This window comes from Bos indicus x Bos taurus, chromosome 11 (genome assembly GCF_003369695.1).
Source record: "Bos indicus x Bos taurus breed Angus x Brahman F1 hybrid chromosome 11, Bos_hybrid_MaternalHap_v2.0, whole genome shotgun sequence".
NCBI lineage: Eukaryota > Metazoa > Chordata > Mammalia > Artiodactyla > Bovidae > Bos > Bos indicus x Bos taurus.
The window spans coordinates 55,499,939-55,514,350 of NC_040086.1; the positions used below are offsets into that span (position 1 = coordinate 55,499,939).

The 14,412-nt window shown below is 37.0% G+C and overlaps 1 protein-coding gene across 5 annotated transcripts in view; it reads right to left on the reverse strand.

The window, feature by feature from the left end:
• CTNNA2 (catenin alpha 2) overlaps positions 1-14,412 on the reverse strand; it is a 1,359,097-nt gene that overhangs the window by 1,040,718 nt on the left and 303,967 nt on the right. The window lies entirely within an intron of this gene.

A 14,412-nucleotide genomic window follows, 5' to 3' on the forward strand; every position in this document is an offset into this window, starting at 1 on the left:
TGCCCCTTCCTGACATCTAGCCCATTCCAGGTTGGAATGGTATAAATAGCATGCTGGGGCATTAATGTGTTTCTTGGCTCCTCTTTAGTTTTCAAACGTTGTTTTTTTCTTCTTTTCCATGGATTTCTATTTTCTTTCTTACTGTGCTCTGTATATCCCTGTAAGCCTCTTTAAATCTTTTCTGTGAAAGCAAGAATGGTTTGACAAGTCTGGATAAAGAGTATTAAAAAGAATAGACCTCAGTTGGTAATAGTTGACTTCCCATTTTTACATTTATGTAGATGTATAATTTACCATCCTTTGCAAGTCAATTTAAGGATAAGAATATTTCAGCATCCACACTGCATTTGTTCTTGTCGTTTTGCTAAGCTATATACAAAAGGATTTGTTATTTTGGTTTTTCACTATTGTGCTCAGCTCAACTAATAATGTATCAATATTGGTTCATTAACTCTCACAAACATATCATAATGATATTAGATGTTAATAATAGGAAAACTGGATGTAGGGTTATGGAAGTTTTCTGTATTACCTTTGCAAATTTCATGAACATCTAAAACTATTCTTAAAGTGTATTTTATTTTTTTTAATGCAAGAAGGTTAGGTGAATTTTTAGAGACATGAGTTTTCAAATCAGTAGGGTAAATCCCTAGGACTGAGATTGATGTGTTGTATGGTATTTCTATTTTTAGCTGTATTTTAAAACCAATGCCAAACTCTCTTCCAAAGAGGCTATCTCATTTTGCATCTGAATGAACAAGAGTTGTCTATTGTTCCACATCCTCACCAGAATTTGTTATTGTTAATTTGGGGGATTTAATTGATTCTAGTAGGCATACAATGAAATCTCTTTCTTGTATTAATTTGCATTTTCCTAATGATAAAAGATGTTGAGCATTTTTTTCATATGTTTGCCATCTGCATGTCTTCATTGGTGACCTATCTTTTCAGGTTATTTGCCCATTTTTGAATCTGGTGGTTCCTCTTCTTATTGTTGAATTTTAAGAGTTCTTTATATAGTAATATAAGTCCTTTACCAGATATATGACTTGCAAATATTTTCTCTAGGTCTATGATTTTCCTTCACTGTCTTTTGCAGAGAAAAAGAGTTCAAGTTCTACTTATCAATTTATCTTTCATTTATCATACTTTTGGTGGTTCCATTTGTAATTGCACTTCTATAGCCTGAAATCATCACTCTGCTTATTTTTTTAATTAGTTATCTGTCTCATATCAGAATGTAATATTCTTATAGGCAGAAAATGTCTGCTTTCTTTTATCTTTTAAACTCCCAGCTCTTTGACAATACATGTGCAAAATACATACTTAATAAATATTTGTTGAATTTGTAAATTAATGGACATGAAGTTCTTTCAGCATCAGTATGGATAAAAACATTTGAAATGACTAATGGAATAACATTGCCAACTAAAAATTGTCACTTGCCATCTTCCTCTACAAGGATCAGGTCACTAGCCACTGCAGTTACTGTTTTTCAACACCCCCTGAAAGGAGGTCAAGAATATGCTCTGGCAAAATACAGGCAGAACAGGCTTCTGATATGATACTTAGGTATTTTCAGGAAAAGATTTTATTAGCTCAATTGCTTATATCCTCTTACATCTAGAAAAACACTAAAATCATTAATGGATGAACAGCAACCTTCTTATGACTAACAACAACCTCTGCCAAAATATGTGGTCGATTGCACATATCCTCCTTCACCAAAATCGTATATATACACTGACAAACTCCAACCCCAATCCAGAGCAGTTCCTCAGAGCTATCTGACAGTCTGTCTCCCAGGCTATAGTTCTCATTTTGCTAAAAATAAAATTTAACTCACAACTCTCATGTTGTGCATTTTTTTCAGTCAGCAGTGTTAAGAAAATACAGATAAAGTATATTACAAATGCAATAACAACCAATAGATGGAAGCTATTATGTTTATTATTCTTGCTGAAACATTACAGCATTTTAAAAAGTCAAGGTCTCCAGAAAGAGGGGTAAGATGAAAGAGCTGTCTAGTGTTCTTTCTCGAGTGTGAGTACTCATTCACTCAGTCGTGTCTGACTCTTTGTGACCCAATAGACTATAGGCTACCAGGCTTCTCAGTCCATGGAATTCTCCAGGCCAGAATACTGGAGTATGTTGCCATTTTCTACACCAGGGTATCTTCCCAACCCAGAAATTGAACCTATGTCTCTTGCATCTTCTTGCATCTTGCATAGGCAGGTGGATTCTTTATCACTGAGCCACCTGGGAACCCCTCTGTTATCTCTTAATACATTGCAACAAAAGCCATAAACAGGGCTCCAGTTTCAAGTAGTGTATTCCTGGGCTCGCAACTAGCAAAAAATTTTGCACACAGGATATTTTATTTAACAAAACATGCAATACGTAAAAGTATTACAAATGGTAAAATTTGTATTAAGATGAATCCTAAGGTATATGGCATTTTCACATTTATGCACTTTTTCTTCATGATATTTTCACATCAAACCTCTTATCATTTTTGTCATTGTATATATCTCTAGGTTTTTATATTTTTAACTTGTATTAAAGCTGCTGAGGATTTATCTCATTCCTGGATAGCATCCTTTTCAATGGAAATAAAGGCTTTAATTAAAGATGATGTGTATAAAGATGCAATACACTTAGGCTATTAGCAATTCTCAAAATTTGGAAGCATAAGATTCACTTGGTTCCTATCTGGAAATAAAGATTCCCAGTATTACTCCAGCTACACTGAATCTAAGTTTGTGGCTGTGTGTGTGTTAGTCACTCAGTTGTGTCCAACTCTCTGTGACCCCACGGACTGTAGCCCACCAGCCTCCTCTATTCATGGAATTTTTCAGGCAAGAATACTGGAGTAGATAGCCATTCTCTTCTCCAAGGGATCTTCTCAAGCAGGGATCAAACCCAGGCCTCCTGAATTGAAAGCAGAATCTTTACTGTCTGAGCCATCTGGGAAGCTTTTGGCTAGGCAGGAATACAAACTTTTATGGATAGCTCTCATCCTCACCCAGGTAATTCTGAACTGTGTGGTCTGTGAACTTCACTCTGAGGAATGCTTGTGAAAAAAGCTTCTATAAAGGAGGGAAAGAGGCGCCTTGGGAGGGACAGTGAACAGTGGTATGTGGACACAACAGATGATCACCAGATCCTTGATTCAGCTGCACTGAGACTGAAAAGACACTCACCATACCAACTTCAAGGTCTTCTCTTCACTCGATCTAATAAACATGTATCTGCTATATTACTTGAATATTATTTTTTAAATAATATTATTTTTTAAATTAATGGATCTACACTCAGCAGAATACAGATTCCAAGTGGGGCAGGAAAGAGGAGACTGCCTTCCTTCTTCCAGGACTGGACTGCGTTGATTTACATATTAATATGTAATATAAATATGGTGGCTGAAGGAAGAGAGGCAGGATTCCAATGTGACATTCCAACAAAGCTTCTTGTCCAGGGAAATAGGGCTTCCCAAGTGGTGCTAGTGGTAAAGAACCCACCCACCAATGCAGGAGACGCAGGTTTGATCCCTGGTTCCAGAATATCCCCTGGAGTAGGAAATGGCATCCCACTCCAGTATTCTTGCCTGGAGAATTCCATGAGGAGAGAAGCCTGGTGGATTACAGTCCATGGGGTCCCAGAGGGTCAGACACACCCGAGTAACTGAGCATGCCCATCCAGGGAAATGGCTTTTGATCAGATCTAAGTTGGGGGATTCACACAGTTGATATAAACAAAAGCTTCTGTTGGACAGCTTATTGCACCATCACACCATCCTAATACCAAAATGGATGGGGAGGGAGAAAGCTACCAGGCTGTCTTGACCCTTTTGTAATCCCATGGACTGCAGCCCAACAGTCTCTTCTGGTCATGGAATTTTTCAGGCAAGAATACTGGAGTGGGGTGCCATTTCCTACTCCAGGGGATTTTCCCAACCCAAGGATCAAACTTGGGTCTCCTGTTTCTCTTATATTGGCAGGCAGATACTTTACCACTTGTACCACCTGGGAAACCCACCAGATCATCAAGAGGCAGATTTATTCCTTCTCAGAGATGTGAGGACACCTTTCTCTCACACTCTATTATTTTTTCTCAGTCTTGTTCTGTCTGTCTCTGCCCACTGGTTATTAGTTACTCAATAAATATTGATTGGGTAAAATAGTAATTATAATAATGAAACTAGTTGATATAACTATATCACTCCACATTTTAAGTTGTATCAAAACAAAGAAAAGCTTCACTGAGCAGTGAAAGCTCTGATCATCTCTTTGATTTGGAAATATTTTCATGAAGAAGCTACCTCTTTCATCTGTACCTCTTTAATCTGTACCTTTTACCACTTTGCTCCACGAGATCCTTCTTAATGATGGGTTAAGGCCTTGTACACTTCTATCTACACTATGGCCAGATACATCTTATTGGCTGGGCCATGTCTTAATTGTTTTGCCCAGATAGAGAGTGAGCTGTTGACTGAAGACAGGAAACACAAGAAGTTGCTCCAACAATTAAGAGGGTGTGGAAATACAATAATGAAATAGCACAGAAGCAACTGCTGGGTTACACCATTAAAGGAACCTGCTTATTGGGCAAAGATGGACAGTGTCTATCTTTCAAAGGACAGATTATGGATTTCCTTCAAGTCTAAGAAAATTCACAAAGAAAATATGTGAGCATTTCGTTCTAGCAGATGTTGTTACACACCAAATAAACAAATTAAATAAAAAATTCTTAGATAATTAGCCTGTTATAAATTGGCCTTTTTAACTGCATCCAAGGAAGGAATAACAATCAGTTGTATTCAATAAATGCAATTTTTTGAAATATGAGAGAGTCACATAGATGCTAGTAACAGACAAAAAAATATAAAAGCATCTACAAAAGTGTTCAACTATCAGATATCCATGGTCTGTTAAAATCACTTCCTTTTTCATTCAAAATAATTGAGATCACTTCATCAAAACTGCTTTTGTTTTGATGTTTTCTATAGAACCCATTGTTGGGTATATCTCTCTTTCCTACTAGCTTTGGACATAAAGAAATCTGCATCACCTCATGTGACCAACCTGCATTTTGTCCCTTTGTATCCACAATTCACCTACCAGTGGCTCCCTCTCTTGATACAGGCTCTGACACTTCTGAATTAGGCTGAACAAAATAAGCAGGCAAGCAAGCAATCATATTCTCTGCTTGTCCACAACACTTTCTCCAATTACTCTTCTATTTCTCTCCTTCCATTCTGAGACAATGTTCAGGGTCAGGCATTAAGTGTTCTCATGGGTCAGGCACTGTGCCAGTCTTCAGAGGTGAGATAAATAACAAAATAAATAACAAAATGATAACACATAGTCCCTCATTTGAGTCCAAGACTACCTTAAGGGAAAAAAAAGAGAAAATGTGCAGTAGATAGTGCAATAATGATCAAAGAAGGGGATGGGCAGATTTCCTGCCTACACTCTTTACTATGCAATCTACTCTCTTCTTTTAGCATCTTTTTTTTTTTTTTTTTTTAGGTATTATCCAGGTAGCCTCCTGAAAATGTACTTTAAATACAATTAATAGCATATTTCTAGCAAAATCCAAGGTGTTTTCTCATTAACTATCCTCCATGATTGCAGAAGAATTTGACCTGATTGCAACAGCATTCCCAGTTTGGATTGATCACTGTCTTTTTCGCAGAATATTCTATTCTCCTGGATTCAAGATTCTGTACTCTGTTTGCTCTCTGGTCACATTTCAAGGCATGCCTTTCCTCTCTGATTCATTTCTATCCCATTTTCAGCATTAATGCAGCTTTTCTTCTAAAACTAAACCTCTTTCCTTCTCTATCTATTGGAAAGTACTATACTCAAAGGAAGCTCTGATTCTGAAGGCTCTATTTATCACCTCCAAAAACTTTCAAATTTCAGATTTCCCAAAGTTGCAGATGACACCATCCTTATGGCAGAAAGTGAAGAAGAACTAAAGAGCCTCTTGATGAAAATGAAAGAGAAGAGTGAAAAAGTTGGCTTAAAACTCAAGTATTACTCAGCCATTAAAAAGAATACATTTGAATCAGTTCTAATGAGGTGGATGAAATTGGAGCCTATTATACAGAGTGAAGTAAGCCAGAAAGAAAAACATCAATACAGTATACTAATGCATATATATGGAATTTAGAAAGATGGTAACAATAACCCGGTGTACGAGACAGCAAAAGAGACACTGATGTATACAACAGTCTTTTGGACTCTGTGGGAGAGGGAGAGGGTGGGATGATCTGGGAGAATGGCATTGAAACATATATAATATCATATATGAAACGAGTCGCCAGTCCAGGTTTGATGCACGATACTGGATGCTTGGGGCTGGTGCACTGGGACGACCCAGAGGGATGGTATGGGGAGGGAGGAGGGAAGAGGGTTCAGGATGGGGAACACATGTATACCTGTGGCAAATTCATTTTGATATACGGCAAAACCAATACAATATTGTAAAGTTAAATAAAATAAAATTAAAAAAAAAAACTCAACATTCAGAAAACTAAGATCACAGAATCCAGTCCCATCACTTCATAGCAAATAGATTGGGAAATAAGGGAAACAGTGTGAGACTTTATTTTGAGGGGGCTCCAAAATCACTGCAGATGGTGACTGCAGCCGTGAAGTTAAAAGACACTTGCTCCTTGAAAGAAGAGCTATGACAAACCTAGACAGCATATTAAAAAACAGAGACATTAATTTGCCAACAAAAGTCCATATGGTCAGAGCTATGGTTTTTCCAGTATTCTTGCAGGGATGTAAGAGTTGGACCATAAAGAAAGCTGAGCGCCAAAGAATTGATGCTTTTGAACTGTGGTATTGGAGAAGACTCTTGAGTGTCTCCTTGAAAGGAGATCAACCAGTCCATCCTAAAGGAGATCAGTCCTGAATATTCTTTGGAAGGACTGATGCTGAAGCTGAAGCTCCTGTACTTTGGCCACTTAATGCAAAGAGCCAACTCCTTAGAAAAGACCCTGATGCTGGGAAAGACTGAAGGCAGGAGGAGGAGGCGACAGAGGATGAGATGATTGGATGGCATCACCGACTCGATAGACATGAGTTTGAGCAAGCTCTGGGAGTTGGTGATGGATAGGGAAGCCTGGCATGCTGCAGTCCATAGGGTGGCAGAGAGTTGGACACGACTGAGCAACTGAACTGAACTGAACTGAAAGTTTCATTTCCATAGCATTAACCATCTGCTAGGCAGTTCCCTTTATCCACCGATGTTTAAAATCAAATTGGTCCTCTTTCCTCAACTATCATCTCTTAACATATTACAATTAGGTTTTCTAAGGCCAAAAACATGGAATAAATGTTGACTTTTGTCTCTTCCCTTCAACAAGTGCCAAATCTTTTATTCTTTTTTGCCATGTCTATAATATTTTGGTTCTTATTTCTATTCCCATGACCATCACTCCAATCCCAGACACTCAAAGTATTTCTCCTTCTGTTTGGTTTTCTCTGAAATGTTACAATAATGCCTAAGCAATCTGAGTCCTGTCTTTCTATGACTTAGTCAACTTTTCATGAAGTTGCCAAACAAATCTTTCTGAAATATCACTTAAATGGGTACAAACCAACCTTCTAACTGCCTTCTTGTTTCTCTTTTATCATGTGTCTATATGTCACCTAGTTCCTGAACTTTTCCTAATCTGGTCCATATCCACCATCTTATTATATTTCTAATTATGCCTGAATATGAAAATTCTCATCAAATCAGGATTTCTGTAGCTATCTCCCAAATATGAATGTCATTTGTATATCTTTACCTTTTAAAATTGTGTTCATTTCACATGTTAGCAAGGTAATGCTCAAAATCCTTCAAGCTAGGCTTCGACCATATATGAACAGAGAACTCCCAGATGTACAAGATGGATTTAGAAAAGGCAGAGGAATCAGAGATCAAATTTCCAACATTTGTTGGGTCATGGAGGAAGCAAGGGAAATCAGGAAAAACATCTATTTCTGCTTCATTGATGATGCCAAAGCCTTTGACTGTGTGGATCACAACAAACTGTGGAGAGTTCTTAAAGAGATGGGAATATCAGACTACTTTACCTACCTCCTGAAAATCCTGTAGAAAGGTCAAGAAGCAACAGTTAGAACTGGACATGGAACAACAGGTTCTTTCAAAACTGGGAAAGGAGTATGTCAAAGCAATATATTGTTACCCTGCTTATTTAACTTATATGCAGAGTACATCATTCAAAATGCTGGGCTGGATGAATCACAAACTGGGATGAAGATAGCCAGGAGAAATATTAATAACCTCAGATATGCAGATGACACCACCCTTATGGCAGAAAGCAAAGAGGAACTAAAGAACCTCTAAAAGGAAGTGAAAGAGGCGAGTGAAAATTTTGGCTTAAAATTCAACATTCAAAAACTAAGATCATGACATCCAGTCTCATCATTTCATGGCAAATAGAAGCAGAAAAATTGGAAACAGTGACAGACTTTATTTTCTTGGGCTCCAAAATCACTGCAGATGGTGATTGCAGCCATGAAATTAAAAGATGTTTGCCCCTTAGAAGAAAATCTATGACAAACCTAAACCACATATTAAAAAGCAAAGACATGACTTTGCCAACAAAGGTCTGTCTAGTCAAAGCTATGGTTTTTCCAGTAGTCACGTACAGATGTGAGAGTTGGCCCATAAAGAAGGCTAAGCACTGAAGAATCGATGCTTTCAAACTGGGCTGTTGGAGAAGGCTATTGAGAAAATCCCTTGGACTGCAGAAGATCAAACCAGTCAATTCTAAAGGAAATCGACCCTGAATATTCATTGGAAGGACTGATGCTGGAGTTGAAAATGCTGACTGTCTTATAGATTTAGCTCCCTAGTAGACACTCAACACATATTCCCTGAGTGCCTACAGAATGCCAAACTAGGTAAAACATCTTTTGGTATAGAGTTATGCTTATCCACAACATCTAAATATTGAATGCCAGGCTGTTTCTGCTATATCAGTTCCCCCTATCTAACTTTATGTAAGCTACAAGCTCATTAATCTTATAAAATGACTGATTGCCCTCAGCTCCCTAAAGTGAAACAATTGCTAACATACACTAATGAGTCATCAGGTGGGGCTGAAAAGCAAGAAGAATATTAGTCCATTTCTTTTCAAATTGGTCGCACAATGAAATCATATGGGGAGCTTTAAAAATCTCAAGATTTGGGTTCCACCCCAGAGTTCCTGACTTAAATGATAAGGTCTGAGGCCTGGACATCAGGAAGTTCAAAATCCTTCCAAATCATTCTAATATTCACTAAAAAAATGAGAACCCCTAGATTAACACCTCCTGGTGAAGGAAACGGCAACCCACTCCAGCATCCTAGCCTGAGGAATCCCATAGACAGAGGACCCTGGTGGGCTATAGTCCATGGGTTTGCAAAGGAGTCTGACACAATTCAGTGACTAAACAATAAGATTAGCCCATAGCTTAAAAACTAGAGTTTTCAGTCCAGAGTATGGTGGTAAACATTTAAAATGTTTTGACATTCTCTGTCCCAAAGCTGGCCAGAGCTTCAATATGAAGACCTGATTGAGATAACTGCCTCCGCAATCCTTATGCATAATACATGGGTTATACAACTATCCAATCATGGTTTGCTAAGACCACTTACAATGACTACCAATTCTAAGCCACAATGAGTTATGCAGTCCTCTTCAGAGAGACTGCAAGACCCTGATTCAATTCTCTAAGATCCTTGGTCTAGCATTGTTTATTAATAGGAAAGCCAGCTATTGTCTTAAGGAGTACAGATTGATTTCATAAATTATAAAGAATAAATTTTGTCTGACATTTATGTAAAATTTAATTTTTCAAAAATCTTTTGTGTCTTCATTATGTAAAACAAGCCAGTGAGGCCAAAACAACAATTATTACCTCTTTTTGAAAACTGGAGACACTAAGGCTGAAACAAGTTTGGTGATTTAACTTAAATTGTGTAGTCAATGGCCAAAATAACACTGGAAGTCAGATATATTAATCAAACATCCAATGCTCTGCTAACTTCACATAAAAATCTCTTTGAATATAACTTGTCATGTGCTGGAGCATCATGCCAGGTCCTTTGAGAACAAAAAGAAATATACATATCCTGGTGAAGTTTAAACTTAAATTAGGAAGGTAATATTATATTATATTATATATATAATATATATTATAATATATTATATTATAGTATATAATACTATATCTATGATAAACAGACACACACATGTGCACGCACACACACACACACACACCCTTGACCAACCATCTTTACCTAAAATATCCCATTGTTATCCAAGTCTAAAATATCAGTATTCTAGGCTTTGACTATGATTTCTCTTTTTTATATATATTTAAATAATTTATTTTCATTACTTATTTTTAATAGAAATGATGCTCATATACTTCTTTTGCAGTCTATAATTTAGAGTACAGGAAAATCTTCTACTGAAATATTCTAGGGCAAAAATATTGCCTACCAGTCCAGTATTCTTGCTTGGAGAATTGCATGGGCAGAGGAGTTTGGCAGGCTATAGTTCATGGGGTCACAAAGAGTCGGACATGACTGAGTGACTGACCGAGCACACAAAAATATTATCACCACTCATACTGAGCACCTAAAAAAAATCTGACATGCAGCTTAGGATTAAAAGATATATATTTTTAGTGATTACAAATTTCAACACAAAGTTTAATTATATGAGATACAATGATGACATAGTTAAATAGATAATTTCATATATAATCTTCCCAGATTACAGTAATTATAATCATGAGTGTTGTGAAACTTTGAAAGAATAACAGTAAATGATTCTATATTTAAAATATGAAAATGAAGATGTACTATACTAAAACTTCAGGCATTTAGCTCAGGCTGAAAATATTTTTAAAAGTGACAATGCTTTTCACCATTTGATTTAAAGAAGCAAAAACAATTCAACAGAAAAGATTGTACACAATAGATTCGATTCCTAAAGTATATATCATTTAATAAGTAAGCATGTATGGATTCTAGAGCCACACTAAAGAAGGAAAGTGTTTTCACAATTTCTGAATTTAGAAAGAGATTTCTATGCTGGAAGGAAAGACTGTTTGTTGTTGATGTTGTTTAGTCACTATGTCCAACTCTTTTGCGACCCCATGGGCTGTAGTCTGCCAGGCTCCTCTGTTCTTGGGATTTCCCAGGCAAGAATACTGGAGTGAGTTCCATTTCTTTCTCCAAGAGAAGATACCTAAGTTTCAAAGTTTTAGTGACTAAATATTCCTACCCTAGTCCTCACATGCTCCCTCATCCTCCTTGCTCCCCATCTTTCTCTCAAAGCCAACTCAGCCTCTCACTTGTAAATAAAATCTGGGTAATAGTCAGTCAGAAAATCTGTGCAAAGCCAGACAGGCTAGGGGGTTACACAATAAAGAACCAAGTTGGAAAAAAAAAAAAAAAAAAAAAGAACCAAGTTGGAGCAGAAAGCAGAAAAAGAGCCTGTGGGCACAGAACTGAAAGAAGGGCCCAAGGACTCTGCTGTCAGAGATGAAAAGCATACACACCACAGACATGTGAAGTATACCTGAGAGTATTTGAAGATAGGAGAAACAGAAAAAATAATTTCAAAGTATTTTTCCAGGAAAATTTATTTTGTAAATATAACAATATTTCCTTGAATTTGATCTTGTTCAGAAAAGGACATGTCGCATCTGGGCTTGATACATAAATACCATTCCTTATTCATAATTTCTCAGTAACAGGAAATCACTAGTATAATGGAAATTTATAATATTCTCTAGAATATCAACAGTGATAAGCTGTCCTAAATTAATTACTTTATAATTTCTCACTCTAATATCCCTAGGACATTCTGGCCAAAAACTATGCTGGTTATTATATTATGCCACCAAAACAGCATTTCAGACAAGCTTTGAGAAATATAAAATATTAATTTCTACAGAAGATGCGAAAACCAACTTCTAAGGATAAAATAAAGGAAAGTTAAGGGTGGTTAAGGGAACTAAATGGGAAAATGTAACTTGTCTGATGACAGATAAATCTTTGAGAAAATAGCCTAGAGGCCAGTTAATAAAATCCCTCTGGAGTAGGAGAGGTTCACTATATTGACGGTGGTGATAGTTTCATGGTAGACATCTGTCAAAACTTATCAAATTTATCAAAACTTATCACACTTTAAATGTGTGAAATGTATTATCTCCCAGTCAACCTAAAAAAAGAAAAAGAAAGTATCCAGGCTACAGATGCATGAACACAAGTGTCCATCTGCAATTCAGAAGGAATACCAGTTTTCAATAGCACTTAGAAACTTGGAAGCTATCATGTTGCTAAAACACATATATAAATATATTCCATCCACATTAGATGAAATATGTAAAATTTAACACTTCGAATTAAAGTAGCAATTTACATGAGTGTTATGTAAATAAAATTAACATTTAGGTTGAAGAAGAGACTAGGAAGCACATGGCAGTATGAAGAAGGATGATTATTTGGTATGGAAGGATGTTTGGTGTTTCCAGGGACCAAATATCCATCTGCAAATTGAAAAAGTGGCTGGTTTGCAAGTAGAAAGGTGATAGAACACTCAATCATCTATTCCTTCATTTATTTAACAAATACTTCTTGAAGTCTTATGAATGCTAAGCATTGCAAATCAATGGTTGCAAAAGAGACACAGGATGTTCTCTATCTTCATTAATTTCCAGTGTGGCAGAGAACAAAGCTATCAATCAAGCCACCTCACAAAAATGATATTATCCAGTGGAAAGTGACAAGGAAATATCCATGAAAGAGTATCCCAGTAGTGTCAGGGATGGGTTCCCTGGGAAGGTGTTCTTTGAGCTGGGATGTTCAGAATGAGTCTTTCTTAACTATGAGAGAGAAGACAGAATGTATAAAGACCCTGGAGAAGGTAAAACATGGTGCTTCTGAATAACTAAAACAGAAGTTGGTCAATTTAAGAGGTACCTAGGAGTTAAAAAATCTATGTGTCTTTGTGGTAGACTGTGTTTAGAAGGAGACAGAAGTAGCAAGCATGATATCAAGATTTCTGCAAGTGAATACATATATGTGGCATCACTGCAGATGATGACTATGGCCATGAAATCAGAAGATGATTGCTTCTTGGCAAGAAAGTGATGACAAACCTAGACAGTGTATTGAAAAGCTGAGACTTTACTCTGCTGACAAAGGTCTACATAGTCAAGGCTAGGGTTTTCCCAGTGGTCACGTGTGGCTGTGAGAGCTGGACCATAAAGAAGGCAGAGCACCAAAGAATTGATGCCTTGGAACTGTGGTGCTGGAGAAGACTCCTGAAAGTCCCTTGGACAACAAGGAGATCAAACCAGTCAGTCTTAAGGGAAATGAACCCTGAATATTCGTTGGAAGGACTGATGTTGAAGCTGAAGCTTCAGTATTTTGGTCATCTGATGCAAACTGCTGACTCATTGGAAAAGTCCACGATGCCAGGAAAGATTGAGGGCAAAAAGAGAAGAGGGCAGCAGAGGATGAGATGGCTAGATGGCATCACCAATGCAATGGACATGAACTTGGGCAAACTTCAGGAGATGATGAAGGACAGGCAGGCCTAGTGTGCTGCAGTCCATGGTGTCACAGAGTTGGACACAACTGGGAGACTGAATAACAAAAAATGTGGCATTTATTAGACAGAAAACAGAGGACAGAGGTGAGGCTGGAGGTAGGTGTTTGTTCTAATTTCATGGTGTCCTAGAATTTTCCACTAAAGCTGCTAAACAAGACCACAACACAATTTTAAATGTCTGTGTATCAAAGGATACAATCAACAGAGTGAAAAGGTAGCCCATAGGAAGGGAGAAAATATTTGCAAAACAATATCTGATAAAGGGTCTACTCTTATAACTCTACAACAACAAGGCAATGGGCTTAAATAAACATTTCTTCAAGGAAGATATAAATATAGCCAACAAGCACATGAAACAATGCTCAATATAGCCAATCATTAGAGAAATGGAAACCAAAATCACAATGAGATATCATCTGACATCCACTGTGATTACTACTATAAGATTAAAAAAAAATCACAGAAAATCACAAGTGTTGCCAAGGATATAGAGAAACTGGAACCCTTGTGCAGTATTAGTAGAAGTATAAAATGGCACGGCTGCTATGGAAAACAGTATAGAAGTTCCTCAAAGAATTAAAAAGATAAGTACTATATGATCTAGCAATATCACCTCTGGATGTAAATCCAAAATAATTGAAAGCAGGGTGATAAAGAGATATTTGTATACCCATGCTCATAGCTGGATTATTCACAATGGCCAAAAGGTTAAAGGCACACAAATGTCCACCAACAGATGAATGGATAAATGAAACACAGTATAAATATTC